At 38.6% G+C, this 13,175-nt stretch overlaps 2 pseudogenes; both read left to right on the top strand.

Moving 5' to 3' along the window:
* The first annotated feature begins 560 nt into the window (after nt 1–560).
* On the top strand, nt 561–3,375 carry LOC113333646 (annotated as a pseudogene).
* Nucleotides 3,376–3,528: 153 nt separating this feature from the next.
* Nucleotides 3,529–5,576, top strand: LOC113305466 (annotated as a pseudogene).
* Nucleotides 5,577–13,175: the final 7,599 nt, after the last annotated feature.

Here is a 13,175-nt window from a genome sequence, read left to right on the forward strand (position 1 = left end):
ACTGCTACTCCATCAATCACTGAAGGAGGCCGATAACTCAGTCCATCTGACGAACTTGATGGAACCTGTTTAGGTCGACTGGCTACACAACTCCAATTGGGAAAAGGAGAACCCATAGTTTCAGAGGGGGATCGAGATTGATGATTGGAGGGGTGGGGGGGAGGGGGTGGGGGTGGGGGAGGAGGGAAAGTATCAGATCCAGCATCAATACCAGGATCTGGTTGGGGAGGAGCAGGATTCATGGAGAAATCTGTGAAAACCTAATCTCTCTGACGATGGTCAAAATCGCCCGGCCGAAGTCAAAGAGAGGGAAATTTTTTTACATTCGTGCATCCATTGGATGTTGGATTGAATACGGATGCCAAATTTGAAATCCGTAATGTATTGGATTGGATGTGGATGGGGTGAAAACCGGTCCATACCGGCCCATGCTCACCCCTACACAGAACTACTAAAAAAAAATTGGCATTAAAAGACCGTTTTGGAGGTCGGTATGTTCAAGAATTTCTGTGTGTAAGAAAAAACACACGATAGCAACACAAGTACAAATGAAACAACAACATTGTTTCCAAATTTATAAATTAAAACCCGCCAAAACCCAAAAAGGAGAAACCTCTCTTTTAGTTTTCCGTCTCTGAAAGTCGAACACCCAAACTGGATTAGTATATAAAATGATTAATCGAAGGTGAAAACTTCTAGGGTAAAAGAAAATGGAGAAAGGGATGATATCACTGGATCAATGGAGTGAAACAAGTCAGGTGTATTTTTTGAGTCATTTTCATGCTGATCATACAAAAGGATTATCTTCAAAATAGAACACAGGATTGATTTATTGTTCTCCAATTACTGCTAAGCTTTTTCCAGTAAAATTTCCTGGTTTCAGGGTTTCATTAATTAGGGTTTTGGAAGTTGGTTCATTACACTCGATTCCTTTGGTTTCTCCCTCTACTGGATCTCAAACTATTATTCAAGTTACTACCATCGACGCTCACCACTGCCCTGGTATGTTGAGACACGGATTTCGTTTTCAATTTGGTGTGAAATGCTTAGATTTGGAAAAATGCGATGTGAAATCCCTAATTGTGAGAAAACGACTACTGAATTTTGTTTTTCAGGTGCTGTAATGTACTTGTTTCGTGGGGAATTTGGATGTCTACTTTTTACGGGGGATTTTCGCTGGGAAAGTAGTAGTGAAAGAGCCTTGATGGGGAAGAGTATGCTTCTTAATGCTTTTGGTGGTGAGAAAGTGGACTTTCTTCACTTGGATAATACCTATTGCAATCCGTCTTATTCTTTTCCTCCTCGTGAAGTTGTTGCTCGCCAGGTCTTGTTCCTCTTAACTGCAAACTAGCTTACTGTGTGTTCCTTAGTGTTGTGTATATAGATATCTTGGGGATATAGGGTTAACTTCAGATCAGATAGTATCCATTGAATAAGCTTTTGCAGCTGATGCATAAGTGGAATGAAAACCTAGAAATTGAATTTGTTTTTGACACATTTGCACAAAGGACTACTTAAACCTCAGATATCTCATTTTCCCACCTCAACATATCTATTTACGAGAAAAATGTCATCTAGTGCACAAAAAAAATGTTATCTACTGCAAGAGTAATGTGTTTGACGGTTGGCTTTTACCTGACTCATATACTCCTTGATGGTTGCCTATAACAGATTGTGAAAATTATTGCTTCACATCCTCAACATGATGTTATCATTGCCATCAACACACTTGGGAAGGAAGATCTTTTACTTCACATTGCAAGTGCTTTAAATACAAAGGTACGTCCGCTCCATTATGTAATACTTTCCTTGGTTTAGAAATATTGAATGTTACATCTTGGTTCAAACATGACATTCACTCAGAAAAGTGGATTGAGGGCATTTTGTTTAAGATGTTATGTTTTATGCCCGAGAAGTGAGCTTATCCACTGTGCCACTTTTATTTCTCATTCTCCTCCTGCAGATTGAATTCATTGAAAGTCGGTATGGATATCAGTTTTGCTCGTTGTATTTTTGGTGGCAATATACTCACTTTCTTACTTAGTTACTTTTACCTCTCTTGTCTGTTCATTGTGGATATGGGTGTGGCCTGAACGCTTGCAGATCATGCATGTCTTAGGTTTCTTTGACGTTTTTACAACAAATACTTCTCTCACTAGAATAAGAGCAGTTCCTTTCTACAGTTTCAGCATCAACACTCTTGAGGGATTAAATAGCATGCGCCCTACCATTGGAATCATGCCTTCCGGTCTTCCATGGGTGGTAAGACCGCATGATGACCCCTTTCCTAGCTCTTCCCTTTCAGTTAGCGATGATTTAAGCAACTGCAACACAAATGGAAATCATCAGCAGAATGAAGAATTGAGCTGTGTTAGAAAGTTCCATAAGTATATATATACTTTGCCATACTCCGATCACTCGTGCTTCAACGAAATCCGTGAATTCGTTAAGCTCATCCAGCCTTTAAACATCAAAGGAATAGTTTCTTCATCATCTTGCTACATCGATCCTCGTTACTACTTCCATGATCTGCATGGACAAGATGAATGCAACGAGCCTTCAAGCAACAAGTTTCAACAACATTATGAGAAACTTCCGCAAGAAACTCCCGATACCAGTGCTGAGAAGTTTGTAACCAAATCTTCCAAGGGAGGGCATACGATCCATACACAGATAAGAACTGAAAGATCCTTGAGGAGGAAATCTGGTTACTTGGGTTTGATAATGAGCAGGGTAAGTATTTTACGAAGACGAAAACGTGGTGCAAAAATTCTGGAAATCGACATTGTTGATTGATTTGGCATTATTATCTGTGGGAAATTTCCTCCAAAGGGAAGTAGCTTTCATCAGACTGGCATTCTTGAGTTTGGGACTAGACTATTACTGTATTAGCCTGGACCGAATCCTGGGCCTGGACCTGGCATTGGCGAGTTGGGTTGGGTGCGAGTGTATGTCAACTTTCAGGCCCAAAGACCACTCTCGGCTATGCCTATGTCTATGTCACCAACACTATGACAGAAAACTGAAGATTGCACTGCTCAATTTGTCTCCTTTCTCTGCTTTTTTGTCTCAAAGTCTAACGAATGAACGTGTGGAATAAGTTGAGAAAGTCAATATTGACGACAAACTTAAGTTGCAGACAGCGGGTAAAGATTAAAGAGAGTAATATACTAATCAATCCGCTTTTCCCCCTACAAATGCTTGCGATTCGACTACGTCAACCTGATGTATTCATGGATTTGTAGATTAATGAGCTTCAAAGTTCAAACTGACCAGGCAAGACGGGCAAATTATGAGCGCATACACTTTTCAATTTTCATATACGTAGCTAATTTAGAACATGTATCTCCCGTCTGTGCAAGCACCAGCTTTAAGGTCGAGAGTCTCGAGACTCTACAGTTCCCATATACCTAGTCAACAACAGTCAACATAAATAGCACTTTTGAAGACCCACTTTTGAATTCATTTATAACTTCCACGTGTCTAGGATCATTCCATATCTTTTTTTGTGTTCTGGTTTTGGAAAATTTAAATATTGGTCTGTTTTGCTCCCCCTTTGTTCATGTGGAGAAATGAATAGCCCATGCTTTCATCTCTATCTTCTCTGTTTTCTCTTCTTATCATTCAAATCCCATGTTAAAGTTTTTGCAGCTGATACAATCTCTTTAGGCGAATCTTTAACTGGAAGTCAAACAATCATATCAAAAGGCGGAAACTTTGAATTGGGGTTTTTCTCACCAGGTAAGTCTCAGAATTACTATATAGGTATCTGGTACAAGAAAGTCTCTGTTCAAACTGTTGTTTGGGTTGCTAATAGAGATACACCTGTTCTTGATCCCTCTTCTTCAGAGCTAACCCTTTTAGATGGGAACTTATTTTACTTGGTCAAAATAATAAAACTCCAGTGTGGTCTACTAATTTAGCTTCAAATACTCTGAATATAACTGTAGTAGTTCTCCGTGATGATGGAAATCTTGTTTTAAGAGATGGGTCTAATCTGAATGTTGTGATCTGGCAGAGTATTGATAATCCAACTAATACTTGGTTACCTGGTGGAAAACTTGGATTGAATAAGAAAACTAATCAATCTCAGTTACTGACATCATGGAGAAATGAAGAGAATCCAGCTCCAGGAATCTTTTCTCTAGAATTAGACCCAACTGGATTAACCAGTCAGTATCTTATAAAATGGAATATGTCTAAACAAGTTTGGACCAGTGGGGAATGGAATGAACAGTTGAGGACTTTTAATTTAGTTCCTGAGATGAGATTAAACTATATTTACAATTTTAGTTACATTTCAAATGAAAATGAGAGTTATTTTACTTATTCACTTTACAACAATTCTATTATTTCTAGATTTGTTATGGATTACTCAGGACAGATTAAGCAATTTACTTGGTCTGAGAAAAATAAAGAGTGGAACTTGTTTTGGTCCCAACCCAAACAATTTTGTGAAGTTTATGGTATTTGTGGACCTTTTGGAAATTGTAACCAGGATACTTCGAAGTGTGAGTGTTTGCGGGGTTTCATTGAACGATCTCCTGCAGATTGGAATCTTTAGGATTCAACTGGTGGGTGTGTTAGGAACACATCTTTGCAGTGTGGGAGTAAAGATGGCTTTTTGAAGATTTCAACCTCAGAATTGCCTGATAATCCCCAGTCTCCACCAGCTAATAGCGCTGAAGAATGCAAATTAGCATGTGAGAGTACATGTTCCTGCAGTGCTTATGCTTATGACAGCTCTGGGTGTCAGTTATGGGATGAACATTTGTTGAATGTACAACAATCAGATGCCGATGGAGGAAACCTCTATCTCAGACTTGCAGCTTCCGAAATTCACAGTCAAGTAGCCGAAGGTAAGACCAAGAAGAAATCATTTAATACGGCTCTTGTGGGTGCAGTTGTGAGTGTCATAGCAATTTTGGTATTTGCTCTTGTATTGGTGATGATATGTAGATCAAGAAGATCAGTTGGAAAATCAAAGACAGTTGACGGTACTTTGGTGGCATATACATACTCAGAACTACGTAGTGCAACAAAGAACTTCTCACAGAAGTTGGGTGGCGGTGGCTTCGGCTCTGTCTTCAAGGGGGTATTATCCGACTCTACTGCCATAGCCGTGAAGAAGCTTGAAGGTCTCAGTCAAGGAGAGAAGCAATTTAGGTCAGAGGTGAGCACTATTGGTACAATTCAGCATGTTAATCTCGTTCGCTTACGTGGATTTTGTTCAGAAGGAGATAAAAGGTTACTGGTCTATGATTTGATGCTAAAGGGATCTTTGGATGCTAATCTTTTTCATCAAAAGGACACCGAAGTTTTAGATTGGAAGACTAGATACCAGATAGCACTGGGAACTGCAAGAGGATTGGCTTATCTCCATGATAAATGCAGAGATTGCATCATTCATTGTGATATCAAGCCTGAAAATATTCTGTTGGATGGAGAATGCTGTCCTAAGAGCAACTGCAGTGGACGAGCAAACCTATAATTATGGTCCAGGGACGAGACGCAACGGGACGGAGTAAAGACTAAAATCTGGACCAAAACCAAATTCCAGACCATATTTGGTCTGGGACCAAGACCAAAACTATATATAGTGGAGCGGATGTATAATCACCGTTTGTCATCGGGCGTGTATATAATCTACGCCTGTTGTGAAACGTACGTAAAGTCACCGCCCCATAAAGAGGCGTGTATATAAGTTACGCCCGGTTCAGGCGTTGCTGAAATGTTCGCCCGTTGGGACGTTGCTAAAGTTTACGCCCCACGTCAGGCGTTCATAAAATTAACGCCCTATTCAGACGAAGATTATACAAACGCCCCAGCCCGGCGTTGATATTGTTAACGCCCCACGCCAGGCGTATATATAGTTAACGCCCATCCCGGCGTTGATATTGGTAACGCCCCACTCCAGGCGTATATATAGTTAACGCCCCAGCCAGGCGTTGATATAGTTAACGCCCCACGCCAGGCGTTTATATAGTTAACGCCCCATCCCGGCGTTGATATAGTTAACGCCCCACTCCAGGCGTATATATAGTTAACGCCCCAGCCCGGCGTTGATATTGTTAACGCCCCACGCCAGGCGTTTATATAGTTAACGCCTCTTGTTGAGCGGACTTAATAGCTCCGCCCCAAGCTTGAGTTTAAAAAAAAATTAAAATACTTAGACAAAATTGATTTTGAAATTTTTTTATACCGTTGGTAATTCGAACGTTGAAGAAAATGGAACGTTGGATAATTTGGAACGTTGGAAAGTTTGGAAGACATTTTGGAACGTTGAAAATTTCGGAAGAAACACCTATATATACACATGAGATCCTGTGACATTTTCCCACGACTAATACTTCAAACTATCTATCACACCAATAAGAAGAAATATTATTTCTGCTTTCAAATCATTTGGAAAATTTTCACGGATTCGCTTACAATGGCACCAAGAGTAGCACGAGGTCCAAATTTTACGACAATCGAAGATGTAACAATGTGTAAAATTCATTTATCTATATCTCAAGATTCTAGTGTTGGAGCTGATCAATCAGAGGCGACGTTGTGGACTCGTATCAAGGATGATATTGAACTTCATTACCTAATAATCCAGAGCGGTCTTGGAGTTCTTGGCAAAAACGATATCAGGGAATAAGTAAAGATATGGCGTTATTTTCGGCAAAAGAGGCAGAAGTTGAAGGTGAATATCATACTGGATGGGGTCCTGAAAAGAAGGTAAGCATTCTTGATTTTTCGAACAATTGTTTTCTAATATTTAATAAGCGCGCATGTACTTAAGTGTTTTTAAAAACATTAACAGCTTGAAGAAGTTAACAAGAGGTTCAAGGAATGCAACGATGGGAAAAAATTTAAGCACGAAGAGTGCTACCCAATTGTGTTAGAAAATATAAAATATAATCGGCGATCGACTTTTGTATTCGATACGACGCATGATTTGGACACTTATGAGAATAACGAGGAAGATGATGAAGGACCGCAAACAACAACTCAAGGAGAGACCGGTAACGACACAGATGGGGGAGACATAGAGAACACATATCTTCGTAAGATGGGGAAAAAAGCAGCAAAAAGATTGAAGAAAACAGGGAGAGAGAAATCCAGTCACCAAGAGGAATTGATGGGAATAATTATTAAAGAACAACAAAATTTCAATACTCATTACCAAGCACAATCAAGATTCAAGATGGAACAAAGAGCAGCAGAGTTTGCAGCAAAACAAGCTGAACATGCGGCAAAAATAGCCAAGCAAGCTGAAGACGACGAATTTCGCATCATTATGATGGATCTTCAAAAAATGGATCCTGTACAACAAGAGTACTTCCAACTTCGCAGGGCGGAGATAGTTCGGAATAGAAGAAACCAATCTTAACACAAAGGCGGAATAGTTCAAACCTTAATTATTTCTCCTATTTAGTGATTAGTAGTATTATTAGTATTATTATGTTTTAAATTTCTTATTATCTGAACAATTAGCATTATTATTATGTAATTTTTGGATTTTAAATTTACTTCCGTTGATTTGAATTAAATTTCTACTTTTTTGAAACATACGACCTTAATTAAAACTTGAGGATGTTTACATACAAAGAGATAATAGAACGTACAACAAAATCATTTGGGAAAACTTGAGGATGATTACCAAATTTAACATAGAAAGGAAATGACAAACGACAATTTTTAATTCCCATATTCTGCCCATATATATCAAGTCATCACGCAAGCGAATATGTGCATCTTTGTTACGCATTGCACGTCGGCGTTGCTGAGCTCTAATTTGGGAAAACTCGTCACTATTGCCTCTTAATATATTAACCGGTGCTGCGTTGCTACGTTGTTCATAAACATGTGGCCAGTCACCGGGTAGACGCTCATCCTCGACTATCATATTATGTAAGATAATACAAGTTTTCATGATATAGGCAAGCACATCTGGATTCCACATTCTTGCAGGTTGTTTGATGATTCCAAATTGTTGTTGAAGTACACCAAATCCCCGTTCAACATCTTTTCTTGCACCCTCTTGCATCGATGAAAATATTTCCTTTTTCCTACCAACCGGATGTTTAATGGCCATAATAATAGTAGGAATCTCTGGGTATATTCCATCACCTAGATAATACGGCATATCATATGAATGTCCGTTCACCTCATAGCTCACCGGCGGTGCTTTTCCTGTTACAAGACTTCGAAAAACATATGAACGGTTCATAACATTAATATCGTTGTTAGAGCCGGGCATACCAAAAAAAGCATGCCAAAACCATAGGTCATACGACACCACTGCCTCCAACACGATACTTTCGCTCCCTTTATACGCGGTGTAAGCCCCAGATTCTGCCGACGGACATTTATCCCATTTCCAATGCATGCAATCTAGACTACCCAGCATCCCAGGAAATCCCCGGTCTTTGTTTTGCTTGAGCAACAGTTCAATATCACCAGCCGTTGGTTCACGCAAATATTCTTTCCCATACACATTCACAATCGTCTTACAGAACCTACGAGTAGCTTCCAGCACAGTTGTTTCTCCTATGCGTAAGTACTCGTCTATTGCATCTGCCGCACATCCGTAAGCTAACATTCGTACTGCTGCTGTTACTTTTTGATGAGGGTTTAATCCTAAAACTCCACAAGCATCGGGCTTTTGAACAAAATATCTGTTTGCATTGGTAACACCTTCCACTATCCGGTTAAACAATTGTCGACGCATTCTAAATCTTCTGCGAAAAACATTGGGTGGTTGGTTTGGGTACGGAGAGAAATAGTCGTTCCATAGAAGTTCCCCTGACTCACGATCTCTTGGTATTCTGATACGAGTTTGAGGCCATTTTGAATTTGTAACAAGGACTCCCAAACTAACGGCCATGTTATTTTGCATAATTGCTATTGCATCATCATCCGAGGAAAAAAACTACTATTAGAAGAAGAAGATGAAGAAGAAGAAACAGAAGAGCAATAATGAGCGGTTTTCTCATAGTGTTCCATTACTATATGAAGCAGAAGAGATGTATTGTTATTCATATATTGAGTGATCAGGTCTTTAATTTATAACCCATTTTCAAGAGCATTAAAAAAACCAAAAATAGATATTTTTTTGGGTTCACGCAAATGTGTTTTCCAAAAAAGATAAAGTGTTTGTCAGTGACCTGATATGACTATACTATATATGATATGACTACTATATAGACTATACTATATAAGATAAGAAAAGATAACTCCAAAGACAGGTCATCTAAATAGTCATAACAAATTAACCCTTCATATTATCATTATCCGAAGTCGACGATCTTGGTGCCATAAAAGGCATGTGCGTTCTCGCATTGGTATTGACTGAGGACATTGTTGAAGCTGATCCTTGATTCATACAACTCCAAACTTGTGATGGCATTGTTTGGGAAAAGGAACCGTATCCAAGGGGAGGTTGGACAGTGTGCGGCATACGGAAAAGAGATAGTTGTTGCTGCAAATCAACGTTCGCATTATTTAGCCTTTGTATTTCTGCTTCTTTCGACATAATAACGTCCATCCTCTCCTTCGTTTGTTTTAATGTAAATTCGCGAAATTGTTGATTAAAATCAGCATTTTCTTGAAATAATGTGTAAGCTTCATGCTGTCAAGAAAAAATAAAATACATAAGTACAAATATACCAACAAAAATCGAACGTACAATAAAAAGTCGAAAGTACACTTACGTGGGATAATAGATGTGGAGGAGGGATATGTACATGTTCAGCAGGTTGTTCAATTGGTTCCGTATACAAGTCACCGACATACCCATATGTATGGGCTTCCCAAATAGGATGAGTCACATAATCTTTGTAGTTGGTTACCATTCTCCAGTATTGTAAATATATATCATAATCTTTAACAACTTGCACTATCTCTGTTGCATCGACCAAACCTTCTTTTTTTAGGCGTTCGGCTTGAATATTGCCAATATCCCCTATAACTGTGTGTAGTCTTATAGGAACAGCGAAAGTACAATGGTTTTGCCGCCAACACCTTTCACCAAGATACATGTTGTGCTGTACAGTTAGAAAGGGAATAAGAATTTAGTAAGTATGTTATATAGAAAAAAAGTATGTTATATAGTAAGTATGTTATATAATAAAATTTAATTATTAACTCACAATGCCCATGTAAGAAAATATAATCTCGAGTCTGATAGCCGCGTAGCCGTGCATCCCATATCAGATGCAAGAACTTCTCTGTATGATTCCCATGGGCGCCATGTCACTTGTTCAGCAGTAAGCTTACTCAGTAAATCCCTACAACGGAAAATATCATTTGTATTCTTCGGTACATTCCATTTAGAAGATACGGGCCATTTTTGTTCTGTACTCGCCTCTGGGATTTCTGGTCGACATATGCCCAGGTATTCATACCCCCAAAACTACTCCATCAAAATAATTAGCCAATTTAATAACTTAGCAACAAAATAAACAATGAGAGGAAAAATAACTAGATTGAAAGAATACCTCTAATACTTGGAATGGACCACATAGTGCCTTCTGTCTCCTCCCAGATAAACGGAGTGCCGCATACAATTTCGAAAACGCAGCACCACCCCAGTCATACGTGGATACTACATCAAGATTTTCAAAAGCAGCTAACCATCCAGCATCAATATAAGTCTTTGCATTAGAAAAGAAAAAATGTCCCAAAACATACATGAAAAAGGCAATTGCTACTCTATGAGCAAGGGTGCTATCATTTTCAGCCGCAACCAACTTGTCTTCGAAGAAATATGACCTTAAATATTTAATTGTAATTGAATTTGAAACCCACGACGGTGCTTTTGGACAGAGCGTGACATCTTGGATATCCGGAAAGATATGCTCACGAACATGTTCAAATTGGTACTTCCCCGAATCATAAGGAACATCAGGCCCATCACCGATACTCAGTCCAGTCAACATGAGCCAATCTAGGGGGTGAATCCCATCTCACCAAATGGGAAGTGAAAAGTGTTTGTTGTATCCCAAAACCGCTCAGCAATATAATCAACCATTGAATGGTTGGTTTCGCTACATTGTATGTCCAGTAAATTTTGCCATCCCGCTTTTTCAATAATATATTTAGCTCTAGGACAGTGTTGTGAAATAGTTTGATAGTGATGAATTACCGATGCCAAAGATCCACGATGTTGATACTTCAATTTGTGCTCCCCTGTAAATGTGATGTCCGTAGTAGCGTGCGGTTTATCATCTTGCAGTATAGGAAACCTCCCTAACCGGGGAATATCAACCTCCTTAATTGTACCAGTAGGGATTAAGTTATAATCCTCTTCGGCTACAGATTTTTGTTTCTTGTTCGTCTTCATGCGACCATTGAACCGCGCTGTGAATTTGTTCAACATCCGTGCACACACAATAAGATGCAGTTACATTATTAAAAGACCAACCCTCATTAACGAATATTTTATTAGTCCATCACATTTATATTCCAAATACTATAAATCCTTAACACAAACCATATCAATTCCAAATTCTATAATTCCACAAACACAAATTAAATCGTCACCGATGCATTTCGAAAATCATTACAAGATTCCACAACCCAATTTAATCACTTCAAGATTCCATAAAAATCACTAAAAAATCAATTCCATACTCACGCAATTAGCTCTTCTACATAGTAACTCCCAAAATTTACATAACTACAATTTACATAACTAAAATTAATCACCTCAAAATTCAATAAAAAACAATACAAATTCAATTATTGGTAACCATATTCACATACAACATGCAGAAAAGCAATAATTAATCCAATAATTTACATAACTACAATAATTTAAAATTAATCCAATAATTTTAAAATTAATCCAATAATTTACATAACTACAACTATTGATAACCATATTCACTAAAATTAATTACCAACAGACAACATGCAGAAAAGCAATAAAAGGAATCTCTCAATTGAAATAGGTTGATTGAAACAGATGAAGGGTGAGAACTATTTCCCACATAATCTACATAACCAAAGATTTTTACAATACCCAAAAATTATAAATCTATTCCGCCCACAAATTAGATCTTCTATAACTATTTTCGGCAAAAATTTAACCAAATTTACATAAGCAACAAATAGTGTTTTTTTCACATACATATTAATCTCTAAAAAAACATAAAACACACATACCCAATTAAATTTAACCAATTTCATATTCATATTTGTTCGTTAAAACCCAATTTTATATAAACTAATTTTAACAAATAAAACCCTAAATAAATTATACAACGATAAAACAAAAGAGATTAAGAAAAAAAAACATACCTCTTTTGTAACCCGGGTTCATCAAGTATCTCGTTTTTTTCTTTTCTTTTACTGCTCGTTACTGTGATGTATGTGTTGGTTCAGAAGCTGTGTTTGTGGGCGGTAGAAACAAAGAGGAGGTAGAAAAGAAAAGAAGAAGACGGAGAAGATTAGGGTAAAGGGCAAGTGAACACGTGGGCTATACGTGGTGGTTAGAGATTGTCTGGGCTTTAATTCCACACGTGCTCGATACGTGTGTTAATACAAGTCCAACACTATACGTACGCCTGCCATGAGGCGTTGATTCCTTCATTCGCCTGAGTGAAACCAAGCGTTGATTATACGTACGCCTGAGAGAAGAGTTTGATTATACGTACGCCTGAGAGAAGAGAGAAACGTTGATTATACGTATGCCTGAGTGAGGCGTTGATTATACGTACGCCTGAATGAGGCGTTGATTATACGTTCGCCTGAAACAGGCGTTGATTATACGTACGCCTCAAAACAGGCGTTGATTATACGTACGCTTCATTCAGGCGTTGATTATACGTCCGCCACACCAGGCGTTGATTATACGTACGCCCCTTCTCCGAGCGTGAACTATATGTACGCCCCACAACCAGCGTATTCTTTACCAACGCCCCACAACCAGCATTAACTATATCTCCGCCCGGCCCAAACGAAGATTATACAAACGCTCCACATGCAAGCGTGGATTATACATCCGCCCGACTAAATATACTCCACTGCCTTAACGTGACACTACAGACTAAACTCAAATTTGATCGTTTGTTTTAGTCTTTGATCTTTGGTTTTGATCGTACCACTGTGGACGCTCTAAAATAGCAGATTTTGGTCTAGCCAAGCTTGTTGGCCGAGAGTTCAGTCGAGTCTTAACTACC

Source organism: Papaver somniferum, chromosome 1 (assembly GCF_003573695.1).
Source record: "Papaver somniferum cultivar HN1 chromosome 1, ASM357369v1, whole genome shotgun sequence".
In the NCBI taxonomy this organism is placed as follows: domain Eukaryota; kingdom Viridiplantae; phylum Streptophyta; class Magnoliopsida; order Ranunculales; family Papaveraceae; genus Papaver; species Papaver somniferum.